The 13,709-nt window shown below is 41.0% G+C and overlaps 1 long non-coding RNA gene across 2 annotated transcripts in view; it reads right to left on the minus strand.

Moving 5' to 3' along the window:
* LOC135580552 (uncharacterized) overlaps positions 1–13,709 on the minus strand; it is a 120,973-nt gene that overhangs the window by 80,958 nt on the left and 26,306 nt on the right. For both annotated transcript variants that reach the window (XR_010475325.1, XR_010475324.1), the window contains exon 3: positions 1,430–1,564. This is a non-coding gene — a long non-coding RNA (uncharacterized LOC135580552). The remainder of the gene's footprint in view (positions 1–1,429; positions 1,565–13,709) is intronic.

Genomic DNA, 13,709 nt, shown 5'->3' on the forward strand with positions numbered 1-13,709 from the left:
CACAGCTCATTTTACCAGAGCCTTTTTCTTTGAACAGTGTATTTGACTTTTACAAAAAAGAGTGCAAACACTGTATGTTTATTCAATAATACTCCCATCAGCATGCCAGCCAGCACAACTTTTTGACTAGGGACACAGTAAACCTACAACGTCTGCCAAACTTTCCTCCCTTAGGGTGTCTCTTGAAAGTAGCTGTGCTTTGAACTTCCCTGACTCCTGTGGGTTCTGTCTGATTAATTGATATTTTACATAACACTAGCGACCATCACCATAGCGAAAGAAAATAAAACAAGTAATCTGCAAATGCAGAGGGCACCTTCCTCTCGCATTGCCCGTTTCAAACAAACACAGCCAAATTACTCCATTCTGTGTAAACAGTGATTGAGCGAGCACAGCCAGTGGAGCTTGTTCTGCTACAACAGCCACATCTTGTGCGCCGAGTCTTCATTTTAAAAAGCAAACAAACTCAGACCTACTCCTAATTTTTATGGGGGCAGAGAGGCTCCTAAGGTTGAACAAGACCTACCTGCAAAGGCAACCTGGCCTTTACAAGGCTCAGGAGATGAAGAGCATTCCCAGCACTCCTGCGGGGAGATGGACACGTGGGACAGCTCGTCTGCCTACACGCTGAGCTGGGCAAGCACCAGCCAGCTCTACGTTGGGTCCTGCAGATGCTTAGAGCATCCTGTAGATGTTCCCCATGGGTGGCTCTCTGACAGTCTGCACAAACACCAGCACATCAGTTGGGTATCAGTTTGCAACATGCTTGTCTTGTGTTTACCGGTTTGAGTTCACGACTGCAAAAGCTGAAGTAACATTCAATAAAAAACTTCTCTTGTCCCACACTTCAGCATACTCCTCTGTACAGACCTTATGAAAATATCTGACATCAATAGACAACTGCCACCCACGTGCAGCACACTAAGGTTCTCCATAGCTAAAAGCATATCATGCACCAACTTGAATGAAGCACTAAGGCTGTTTCTAGAGGCCATAATAATTCACACCTTCTGTAACAGACACAGACAACTACCTAAAATACATTAATGCTAGTGAGCTACGCATGAAAATTACACTTTGCTGCGCAAAAAGATTAAGTCTACAAGCAGTTGTTGGGTTTTTCTACTGGTACAAAACCTTTATCTCACTGCGCTGATGAAGATCCAGACAAATTCATCAGTGCTACTAATACTAAATACTAATACTTAATACTAATGCAAGGTGAATATACACATTGTAGTAGTGGAAAAACAGATACTTCATTGATTTTCATCAAACTAATTACTGATGAGTGAACCCTGGATGGAGTGAAGCTGCCAGTTATATTGCATGAAGTCAGGGCTTGATGCATAGACATAGAACGTTAAATTTAAGATAACAAATTTTATCTTTAAAAATTCAGTGATAGTTTTCCTTAAATTAAACTCACCTATACTGTGTTGGAACAGAACAGCAGCTTGCACATCAGCAATGCTGAAACCAGCTTACAGATTTGGGTAAAAATATTCCTGCCTGGATGCCATTCTCCTCATCTGGTCCAGCTGAGCAGAGCTGGAAAGTAGCTCTGCAAATGAAATGCAAGGGAGTGAATCAATTCATCTCAGCAAATATAAAAATACAACACTATTATATTGGTCAGATTTTCCCCCATCTGCAACAAGCAATACATTCTATTTTCATTCTAGAGGATTTCTTTCCAATTACGGCAGACAAAATGAAAAAATACAAGTCCTGATACCGCACACAGCTCTATGCAAACAGACCAGTGTGTCTGCATGAGTCTCCTGCCAGAATGACACCCAAAAAGTCTGACAGGAAGAGTAAAACCAGCTTCAACTTATTCTCAGCCTGAGCTGGGATGCCTGGGAGAAGACTGTCTCTACAGACATCCCTGTAAATTCCCCTGGGTTTAGATCTGCAGCAAAACAAAACAACCCCACAAAACCACAGCCCCTCCCATCTTCCCTAAACAAAGAGATCATCTTTTGCTCCCTTTTCTACACACGCCACAGATTCAGAGAGACATAAGGATTCATCACTAGTCCAATTCATTGCTGTATATCACTGAGTGCTTCCATCATTTATAACCAGCTGTGGAAAGAAAACATCCTTGCTTGCTTCTGATGACACCTTCTATAGCCAAAAATCAATTCCTCTTGATCCCAACAGCCAGTCAGTGTGTGATCTAAACCTCCAAAGAGCTTTGCCATTCTTGCTTTGTAAGTTCAGTGAGAGACACTAAAATATCAGAACTTCTTTATGCTGTCTATCATCTAGTACCATTTAATACCATGGGACCATCTAAGCGTTGTTGTTGTACTGAAAGATGGCATCAGCATTTTTCCATGTTGTGATGCCCCATCACACCATTCATCTCCAGCTGAGCAGCAAACTGGATGCCTGATCATGACTGTCCGAGGTTCAGTCTCCTCCTTACAGTTCGGCATCTTCTGAAGTACAAGGGAGACCAACACTTCAAATAAAATCAGAAAACCTCCATTCATCCAGACTTGAAAAGTGTAGTTAGGAAGTCTCCGCAAACAGTGAAGTTACAATGAGAAGCAAAACTCAGTGCAACCCTAAATTTAATGGAAGTAAGAGACCGCTGGAGTTGGGCAAGATCTACATGCAGAGACCGCCCTGGACTTCACAAGTGCTGCAACAGCCCGCAACACACAGCAATGTGCACTAACCTGGCACCTGTGGGGAGAGGCACGAGGACAAAGTGGCCTTGCAGGAGCTAGTTTGGCTCTGAAGATTATCGAGATGCATTCAGGGAAGCTGCATCCAAGCTGAACAGCAGCAGCTCAGAGCTACTGGTGCTTTCCTTGGACAGCCTGCGTGGATGCCAAGGACCTGCTACTGCTGCTGAAGAGTCAGGTCTTTAGTAACTACAAAGCACAGGAAGTGATGCTGTCTTGATCAGTAGTAATTGGCCTTAAAAATCTCATAGAGAAATAGGCATAATCTGAAAGCTCTGGAGTTGAAGCTTTGGATGCAGCTGGGGATTGAGAGAAGCGTTCCTACATTCTTTGTCTTCATACTATTGGCTGCTAAATTTGAGCATTCCTTGCCACTCACACACAATGTGTTTCTATTCATCCCTATCCACTGTACAACCATATCAAAAATAACCTATCTGAATTATCCCATAATTGTAATGGACAATCTCTGTTCTGTGTGGGCATTTTGCAATGTGACCCCAAGAATCAATTAAATTGTCCATGATGCCCATGTGAGCTGATAAATGATTGAGTGCTTGGGAGAGCAGTGGCATGAAGAGGGAGACTTACTGCTTTAATACTGGGGTTGTCTTGGGGCTTAAATTGCCTGAAAGAGCTTTCATTTTGGCAATACAAACAAAGTTAAAATACTACCTTGCCACCGTTTTCAGTGCCCGGAACTAAAGCAGCAGATGAAGTCACAGCAACACAAAGCACCTCTGCAGTGCCGAAAGTGAAACTGTATTATTCACTTCACTGCTATGTCAGTAAAATGGGGTAAACCAGCCCCTAATATGCCCTTGGGTAAAAGGCAGGGAAGTGATACTGAGAAGTCTCCAGTTGGATCCAATAGGTCCCCAGGGGAAGTAATCTCAGTCTTATCTTTAACTCAGTTGAACCGTAAAATGGGATGAAAGTGGACATGAACAGGAGACAGGTTCTGCATCTACATTGCTTCTTATGAAATTACAAAATTTCAATATCAATTTGTGTGTCAATATTTTACAAAATAAAAGGAGCTAGAAGGAGGCAAGAAATACAAATCATTTTTTATCAGAGAAAATCAGCTGCTAGAAATGAAATATTCTTCACTCATTCATTACTACAGCCCAATCTTTGTTAAAGATTATTTTTTTAAAGTTTACAATTGCAAAAATAAAGTTCAGGTATATAATTATCAGTAGCTTTGCACTGATTAAAATCCTACTAATAGAATCATTTTGATTGGAAGAGACCCTCAGGATCATCGAGTCCAACTATTAACCTAACTCTAGCACTAAACCGTGTCCCTAAGAACCTCATCTACATGTCTTTTAAACCCCTCCAGGGGTGGTGACTCCACCACTTCCTTGGGCAGCCTGTTCCAGTGCTTGGCAACCCTAGGTTAGATGTTGGATATGTCTTGCAGGTTACATCAAGGATACACTGCGTCTCCTTCCATCTAAAAGGCAGAGTGGGGCTTTTTTGGTGAAAGATTCATAGCGGCTTCCCTGCCGGCTGCCCTTCACACCATCCATTAAGTGATCTTATTTTCCAATGTGCCTAAGTGATGTCAACTTTGCATAAAGAACTTAAATGAAATGAAGTTGTTTAGCCTGGAATTTTTAATAACACCACTTTAGAGATCCTCCCACCCCCAACGGGACAGCATTTCAAAAGAACAAACCCTGAAAGAAATACTCAAGACACAGGAGAATACTCTTTCTCCAGTTACCCCTTTGAGGCAATACCTGGTGATGCTGTAATGAAGACTACTACTCTGCTGACAAATTACTATATATTGTACAACCCACATTAAGTTTTTCACTTTTTGTTCCTACTGTTGAAAAGAAAATCTCTTCCGATGCACACAAATATGAAACAGAAGAATAAGCTAGCACAAACTCCGTCAATAAATACTCACTTTGAGAAATGACTTCCTAGTTCATAGCAGATTTATAGTTCTTATCTCAAGCTTCCAAAGTTCATCTGAATCTCCAATACAGGGAATTTCAATGTATCAGTAAATCTTTTAAGCCATGAAGAAAACTCACTCAAAGAAGCAATGTCCCTTATCAGTGGAAAAAGTGATAAATCTGAAATAATATATAATTCATGATGACACATATCAAGACATTACGGCAAACACTGACACAAGACCTATTTATGGCATTGCTTTGCTAAGTGTATTCCCTATAGAACCATCTCCTCTCTCATTCTGAGCCGAACACCTGCTTTGATACTGCACATCTCTTCAGGGCTGCGAAAAGAAGCAAATCTAATTCAGTAACCATTTCTCATGATGGAAAACTCGTGGCACTCAGCCAGAAGCATATAAAAGTAAATGAAAATTTAAGTGCAGACCGAGAAGAAATGTGACACAGTATGGCTACTTTAAAAAATTGATGACCGCAGACATTAAGCTATCCATTGTCTAAAACACGCTAATATGAACATCAAACTGTCCTTGGCGGGGGAACAAAGTTTCGGTTTGGTTCCTTCACAACAGCTTCCTCGGACCTCATGGTTTAATACATACTTGGGTTCACAAGCTCTGAAGAAGCGAAGAGTCTCACCAAATCTAATCTGGTCCATGGAGTCAAGGGTCACAGATACCCTGTTGAGGAGGCGCTAACGTTGCCACTCTGAAATTCAGAACCTGGAAATACTCGGCAAATATTAACTAGGACTTGAAATACCCTTGGGAGCAAGGCCACTGCAAGGCAAATTTGGGAAGTGCATTAAATTTAGTGACTGCAGGCGACATGACTGGTGTATCACATGAGTCGCTATCACAGTCCTTGAATAGCAGAAAAAAATATAACTTGAATAGTTAAAATATGACTCAACAAAGCAGGGATAATGTGGAGTTTAAAAAAAGAAAAAAGCACAGATATATTTGGAAAAGAAAACCTACTATTTCCTTGCCAAGACAAATACTGCAGTTCACCTTTGAATCAAAAATCACGTCAAACCAATCAAAAAATCACAAAAAAAACAAGAGTAGCTTTGCTTGCACAAATGTTTCACCAAGAACCCTGCAGGAGTGACACCATCAGCTCAAGCCACAGAATAGGGAAGCACATATTCCTCTGATCCTCCCCACACTGTTAAACTTTGCCTCGGGCGTTAGCCAAACGTACCTACAGCGGCTGGAAAATCAGAGTTAAACTGAGAAGAAAAGGAACGCAGAAGTTGGCACAGATGGTGCACAGGAGCTCCGTGATGTTTCACCCGTGATGGTTTTTGCTCTCATCTTTTTAGGCGAGTCATACAGAATAACTTGGAATGTTAATATATTTGGTCTGAACAGAGAAAATTATTCCAAGCTTTCAAAGCCCCTCTAGACCAACCTGTGAGATACGTGGGCATTAGAAGAACAAACAGGGCATTTACAGGTTGGACAGCATTACATTTTAATGAAATGGTTTCCAATATACTTATTTTTGAAGGACAAAAAGTGCCAGGATGGGTGTAGGCGGATGGAAGAAAGAAGCAGACATGCAGACTAGAAGGGTTTACAGAGAAGAGGTCACACAAGGGCAAGAGTTAAACCAATAATATATGTACTTAGGTAAACACGGCAGTAGTTATACTGAAGTGGTGCAGCAGAAAGCTCCATAATGTCTACAAACAGGAGCAGAACAATAATTATATACGTATATACATTTCATATATACATACACACACATATATACTTGTCCAGTTTAGTTCGGTTAAGGACAGATTGAGTCTGACAATGCTTCTCATCCCTCCCACCCCACAGGGGAAAAAAGAAGAGTGCATAAAAAGATGAAAAGCTACAAACACAACAAGCAGTCCAGTAATTGGGCACACTTTGTTCTGCATCACACTGCCGCTAAGAAGGTGAATTTTCACCGGTATTCTTCCCGAAGATACAGGTTAATTCGGAAATCTGCATTCGTGGAGCATTTCTGTTCCCCAGCGCCCTGGGCTGCTTTGATTGCCTTTTGCCATGAGGAACCAAAAGCTCTGTTACATCCACTGTAATCCAGTCCAGTTTCCCCTTGATCTTAGTGAAAGCCTGGTCATTCCAGGCTCTCATGAAACATCACTGATTAGTATGGGCCACACTGATTTTTTTTTTTTCTATAATTAAAAAAGTTATTTGCGATCCTAATATATCAACCTGCCACTTTGCGGAGACCTAGAGAAAAACCTCAGCATGAAGTTTCAATGACGATATAGAAGACCATAATATATGCATATCACTACATTAAGAACCACTCTGCGCCTTGTTAGGGTGATATAACCAGACAACCCCGTTCTCCTATTCGATATTCCAAAATGACGCTGGACGTGAAGGGTCCCTATGGGAGAAGATGGCTATTCTGACTTTCAAAGATGTACTGGGGTTCAAGCGCCTGCTCCATCAGGAGATGAAGTGGCCAAGGCTCATGTCATGCACTGGAGGTTTCTCACTCAACCTTCTACCTGGGACCACCAGACCTTGGCTTCCCAGATTGTTACCTGCCTGCAGGCCACCTAGGGCTGGCAGCTGCAATCACCAGCTGCTTCCCTGCCTTTAAATTCAGTATTAATTGGCATATCTAAACTAGACACAGCTATTCAGGGATCTGAACATGGCCCTTAACCAGTCAAGTGATCTTGTTTGCCATCTTCATAATGGCCTTGCAGACAAATGGTAAAAACAGACCATTAGCAAGTGTGCATCACTTAGATTCTGTGATAATGGAGGTTGTATAATAAAGCTCAGAAGAGGCTAAGACGTATGGCAGCAATGAAACTGTCTACTTCATTCAGAAACAGAAAAATCTCTCAGCTAAACATATCTGATAACTCTCACTAAAACAAACACATTTTCTGGTGCGATTTTAACAGATTGCAACTCATCCCCTTCCATTCCCAGGTGTTCACAGTTTTAAACTGGCACAAAATTACCTGTATCAGTATAACCCGTTTTATTTCTGTCTATGAACCATGAATAAAGGAGAACCTTAAACTGTAAAACCAAAAATCAGGTCAGTAAAACTTGTGTAAACCAGCTCAAAACCAACCCTAGAGGGGAAGGGAAGGAACCTGCCTGCATCTCCAGCTCATCTAATGCGCCCCTGGGGAAATCCACCTTACTGTCTTCTTCCTTAGTCAGCTGAACAAGAAAGGAAAATAAAGTTTCTCCTGAATAAGGTGTATTCTGTATTCAAGCTGCTTTATATACTATTAGGAATTTTAAATATGAAACTATGCATCAGCGTATTACAGAACAAGAAGAGCTAGAAAAGGGGGAAGAAATATTCATCTGAGGAACAGAGGATCGAGTGACAGATAGAAAGGGGAATCGGCTCCAAACCCTGGATAACCTCGTCTGTCACCAGCCTCAGCGGCACAGCCTGCTGTTAGAGGTTCCAGACAGGAGGGGGAAAAAAGAAAGGCGCTAACAAATACAGTTTCATGGGCAGCAATAATTTCAAGATAAGGACAAATTTTACCGTTTCTGTTCTTTGGATGCTTTATTCTATTCCTTCCCCCTCTTTCTTTACAGAATAAACAGAGCCCAGAGAATTACCCCATAAATTACTCTTGTTTGAGAGAAAAAATAGCAACTGTTCTCTTGACTTTCAGCAACAGAGGGTTGCTGTGGGTACATCCAGTTGATTCAGTATGCATTTATGGATTGAAACTTCAGAGGCCTCTATTTTATAAACCAGTTAAACATCATAAAGAATGATTACTTAATGCCCTGCTTTTTATCAACACTTTCATTTTCAGGTTCTGATAACAAATGGTTGTTCCAGAATGTCCAAGAAAAGCTGGGAAGGGCTGGGAGAGAAATTTCTGAGAGCTCTCATCACTATGTTTGTGACTGAAAGATCGTCCTTCCATGCAAAGTGTCGAGCAGGAACAGCTTGACGTTGGGACACATGAAGTGTTGTCCACTAGCGTCTTGAAAAAACAGATAGGTTGTGTAAGACAATAACCTTACTGAGTTTCAGACTGGGTGTTCTGAAGGACTTTGTCAAGAGGTGGCATCCCCTGTCTTTTCTCTCTAAAAAAACCAAACAAACAATGACAAAACCCCCATAAAAACCTCAGAATAATTTGGTTAAAATAAAAGAATGTCACCGCTGAAATCACGACGGCAGATTTTGAAATACAATGCTCTAAACCGGCTTAATTTTCAGTAAACATTGTGCAGATGCTACATAGGTGACACATTTTTTACACCTTCATAAAAATGATAGAAGGCCCACAATGGAGGTATTCAAACAACCCATAACAAGAGATCACCTTCACTAAAGACTAGGAGAGGCTTTTTCAGACCGTTATTTACGTGCAAGGGAATGAACTAAGAACTAAACTGATATGGAATAGTTCTAGGTTTTGAGGTAATTACCAGACTAAACAGCACAAAGACATCCAAGCCATTTTCCTATAGCTTCACTAATGTGGGGTGCTTCTCTTTTTCTTATTGACTTGCTCGCCCCTCCAATACAATAGAACTGCACTAATTCACATTAACAACTGGGCGGCCAATCGCAAATTGCCAGACCTTGTAAATTAGCAAGTAAGCAAACAAACACTATTAAAAATCCTAGTCAAGGGTACCACAGCACATCTTTTGCTTTGTTCATTCCACACCAAACCAATGAGGGTGGCAGGCAGAACAAGGACAAAAGGACATTTTCTTGCTGGGTTTTGCAATCTTTTTCCACTTGGCCTGTTTGAAGAGCTAAGGCTATGGTCCTAGAGACATATGGGAGAATTAAATCATGATGGCACCACTATTGTGTGCTGGAATCTGCACATCCATGGTGCAGCCACACTGAATATCTGCAGCTGAGTAAGGTGCCTTCCAGCCCACAAGCAGACATCTGGTGACCTGTTCAACCCACAGCAATCAGTATTTGCCACAAGCAATTAATTATTTGTAAATAGAAGCCACCACAAACAGTTTACAACAAACCATAACTTATCTCTTGATTAATTCTGATGGTGACTAAGTCTATAAAAAGATTAAAAGGCCATTTGCAGATAAACTGCAGCAAGATAAACAGGGTAGGTTCACAGTATCGATAGCTGCACGTCTGCTGTTCCGACGGCAGCACAACCGTGAGGGTAACTATGAACGCTATTAAACGTTATTAAAACCACAGAGAATTGGGGCAATACAAACAAGGAGGGTTGTGAGAGCTAACAAACTTGGAGTTTTGCGAGGCTGGAGACTTTTTCACAGTACACATTTTGCATCAAGGATATAACATGTACATTTAATTCAGGTAGTTTCGTTCTTATTTCTCCTCCCAGCTCTCTACCGGATTTTTCTGTTTAATAGTAAGCAGCTATGACATATGGTACCGTTTCTGGGTTGGTGTGTTGCCAGCCTGTAGCACTCAGCTCTGACTGTGGGCACACACATACTTGCTTTGAGAGCTGCCTGTTGATGTCCCCTTGGAAGAAGCTGTGCTGCAAAGGGAAGCTCAGGACGCACAGCATCTTCTGGCCCCTCAGCACCATAGCTAAGGCGGGACAATTGAGGTGCAGAGGGCACAATTTCATCCAGCTCGCACAGTAAATTGAGCCAGGTTTAAGAAGTGGGGTGGTTATTTCTGGAGCAGATGCTGGGATGATAGTGCAAGTCCTGCCCGTATGTTAAAGCCTGACCTATGGGTCTGTCTTTGCAGCAGTATATTCATCCGACATGATAACAATACCAAAGCCAACCAAGGAAAGTTTTTTAAATATATATTGGATTCCTGATATCCTTGAGGAAATTATTTTGACCTTGTATTGCTCAAAGTTCTCCCACAGTTATACTGCCAGAGTTCCTTTGTGGCATATAAGTTTATTAAAAAAAAAATGCCCGTTGCAGATTTTCTGATCAGAACCTCGTAATGCAAGTCAGAGGCTTCTGTTCAGCTGATTCAGTGATAGTCTCTTCAGCAGGGAGAAATTACTTTTGTGTAAGAAGCAATACCCAGCTTGTTTCAAACCTCAGCCTCTGGCAAATCTGTCATAGCAGGAGACATTCCCTGTTTCTTTGACAGATTGGCCTGCGGCTGAAAGTTAATCTAACATGTCAGAAAAAGTACACAGTAGGTAAAGAAAAAAGGCAAAGCTAACCCTCTCAGCATTTTACATCAGGGCGTATTTGAAAGAAACGCTCACTTATAGACAGTAAAAATATTGCTCTAAGTCTTCAAATTAAAAGAAGGCATAAAGATATGCTAGCAATAAAAAATAAGCTTAAAGAAGGAACGGACAGGAATCTGTAATTTACATCAGGGATTAAAAATACCACCACCAGCTAAGATCCAAGACTGCTCAGTTGTGCTACTGTGGATCAATTTTCTTTCTCCCTATCAGAGTGCCAAATTAATAACTGGTTTCAACTATCATGATGCGTAAAACCATTAATGTTTTGCTACTACAACGACCCAATTAAGAGAAAAAAAAAAAAAACACACTTGTCAATGTTATCAATATGTAATTTTGTTGTTGTCATTGTTCTATACATCACTCCACTGAGCAGCACCAATTCACTTCAGCTTCTCTATTCTTTCCTGCTGATAAGGTCCCTGAAGTTATATAAAGCATCGTTCTTAGAAACGCGCAAACATGTAAACACACCGAAGCTTTTTCTTTAAACTATAGCCCAGATCTTAAGCAAAGTCAATAGGATTGCTGCTGGCTAGCACCAGTCTTAGAAAGCCAACGTGAGCCGGAGCTGCATTCTCTGTAGGAAATGTAGTTTTATCAAAAGTCTAAACATTTTGCAAGAATAGTTCAATGACTGAACTCCCTTGGCGAGAATGGAAGCAAGATACGTTTATGTTATTTTGCTCCGGTGATTTGATTTTTCAGTTCTACCAAAACTGCAAGATTACATTTATGATTTTACATTAGTAAAATGAAAATACTGAATGTCCCCAAAATTACTTTCCATTCAATGAAAAACCTTAGAACGGGGGAGAAAGGGTCTGATACAGAATAAAAACACATTTAGCAGCGTGAGATGTTCCCAGGGGGCTGTATTTCCAGGCAGCCACATCCAGACCATTAAACCAGGGTGAAATACTCCGTGCTTATTGCTATTCTAAACATGGAAGGAAAATTTCATAAAAACTTCTTATGTTGCCAACTTTGAGGCAAACAAACACTCCTGATTCGCCTGTAAAGTGTTTCTATTAAATGGCTAAAACTGGGAGAAAGGAGTGTAATAATCTTTAATCTCTGTATCATTTTATAAGGTGAAAAGAACACAAAGAATGAAGCAACTCACCAACCAGCCTAAAAGTTGCGTAAGGCTCTGAATGCCCTTTCTCATGGTCACCTGAAGAATCATTTTCCACTTTTCAGGTCTTTAACTTCCTATTCCAATACCCTGACAGGTTTCTCCTAATCCACTAGTGCTAAAATAAGGGCAATTGTTAAAGCAAAGCGTGTTGCTGAAGCAACAGGAGCAGCAGGCCTGGGCTGTATCTGGAAGGAGGCAGCGGAGCCAAGCCAGGAGATGCAGCAGCCCAGGAGGCCAAAGGCAGCAGGAAGCACCAGGAACATCTCGAGGGGAAGACACAACCTCAAGCCCCTTTACTGCTTTTTCTACTCATGCAGCTTCTGGCTTGGTGGCACCAAGTCCCTCCTGACCTCAATGGACAGAGCGGCTGCCTGTCCCGCCACCGCTCCCTGCTCCTTAGTCCTGCGTGGACAAAGGGAATAGAAAGGGGTGAAAAGAAAGAAGGGACAAAGGGAATAGAAAGGGGTGAAAAGAAAGAAGGGACAAAGGGAATAGAAAGGGGTGAAAAGAAAGAAGGGACAAAGGGAATAGAAAGGGGTGAAAAGAAAGAAGGGACAAAGGGAATAGAAAGGGGTGAAAAGAAAGAAGGGACAAAGGGAATAGAAAGGGGTGAAAAGAAAGAAGGGACAAAGGGAATAGAAAGGGGTGAAAAGAAAGAAGGGACAAAGGGAATAGAAAGGGGTGAAAAGAAAGAAGGGACAAAGGGAATAGAAAGGGGTGAAAAGAAAGAAGGGACAAAGGGAATAGAAAGGGGTGAAAAGAAAGAAGGGACAAAGGGAATAGAAAGGGGTGAAAAGAAAGAAGGGACAAAGGGAATAGAAAGGGGTGAAAAGAAAGAAGGGACAAAGGGAATAGAAAGGGGTGAAAAGAAAGAAGGGACAAAGGGAATAGAAAGGGGTGAAAAGAAAGAAGGGACAAAGGGAATAGAAAGGGGTGAAAAGAAAGAAGGGACAAAGGGAATAGAAAGGGGTGAAAAGAAAGAAGGGACAAAGGGAATAGAAAGGGGTGAAAAGAAAGAAGGGACAAAGGGAATAGAAAGGGGTGAAAAGAAAGAAGGGACAAAGGGAATAGAAAGGGGTGAAAAGAAAGAAGGGACAAAGGGAATAGAAAGGGGTGAAAAGAAAGAAGGGACAAAGGGAATAGAAAGGGGTGAAAAGAAAGAAGGGACAAAGGGAATAGAAAGGGGTGAAAAGAAAGAAGGGACAAAGGGAATAGAAAGGGGTGAAAAGAAAGAAGGGACAAAGGGAATAGAAAGGGGTGAAAAGAAAGAAGGGACAAAGGGAATAGAAAGGGGTGAAAAGAAAGAAGGGACAAAGGGAATAGAAAGGGGTGAAAAGAAAGAAGGGACAAAGGGAATAGAAAGGGGTGAAAAGAAAGAAGGGACAAAGGGAATAGAAAGGGGTGAAAAGAAAGAAATAGAGAAATGGGAAAATAAAATGGGAAAATAAAATGGGAAAATAAAATGGGAAAATAAAATGGGAAAATAAAATGGGAAAATAAAATGGGAAAATAAAATGGGAAAATAAAATGGGAAAATAAAATGGGAAAATAAAATGGGAAAATAAAATGGGAAAATAAAATGGGAAAATAAAATGGGAAAATAAAATGGGAAAATAAAATGGGAAAATAAAATGGGAAAATAAAATGGGAAAATAAAATGGGAAAATAAAATGGGAAAATAAAATGGGAAAATAAAATGGGAAAATAAAATGGGAAAATAAAATGGGAAA

Source organism: Columba livia, chromosome 11 (genome assembly GCF_036013475.1).
Source record: "Columba livia isolate bColLiv1 breed racing homer chromosome 11, bColLiv1.pat.W.v2, whole genome shotgun sequence".
Taxonomy (NCBI): Eukaryota; Metazoa; Chordata; class Aves; order Columbiformes; family Columbidae; genus Columba; species Columba livia.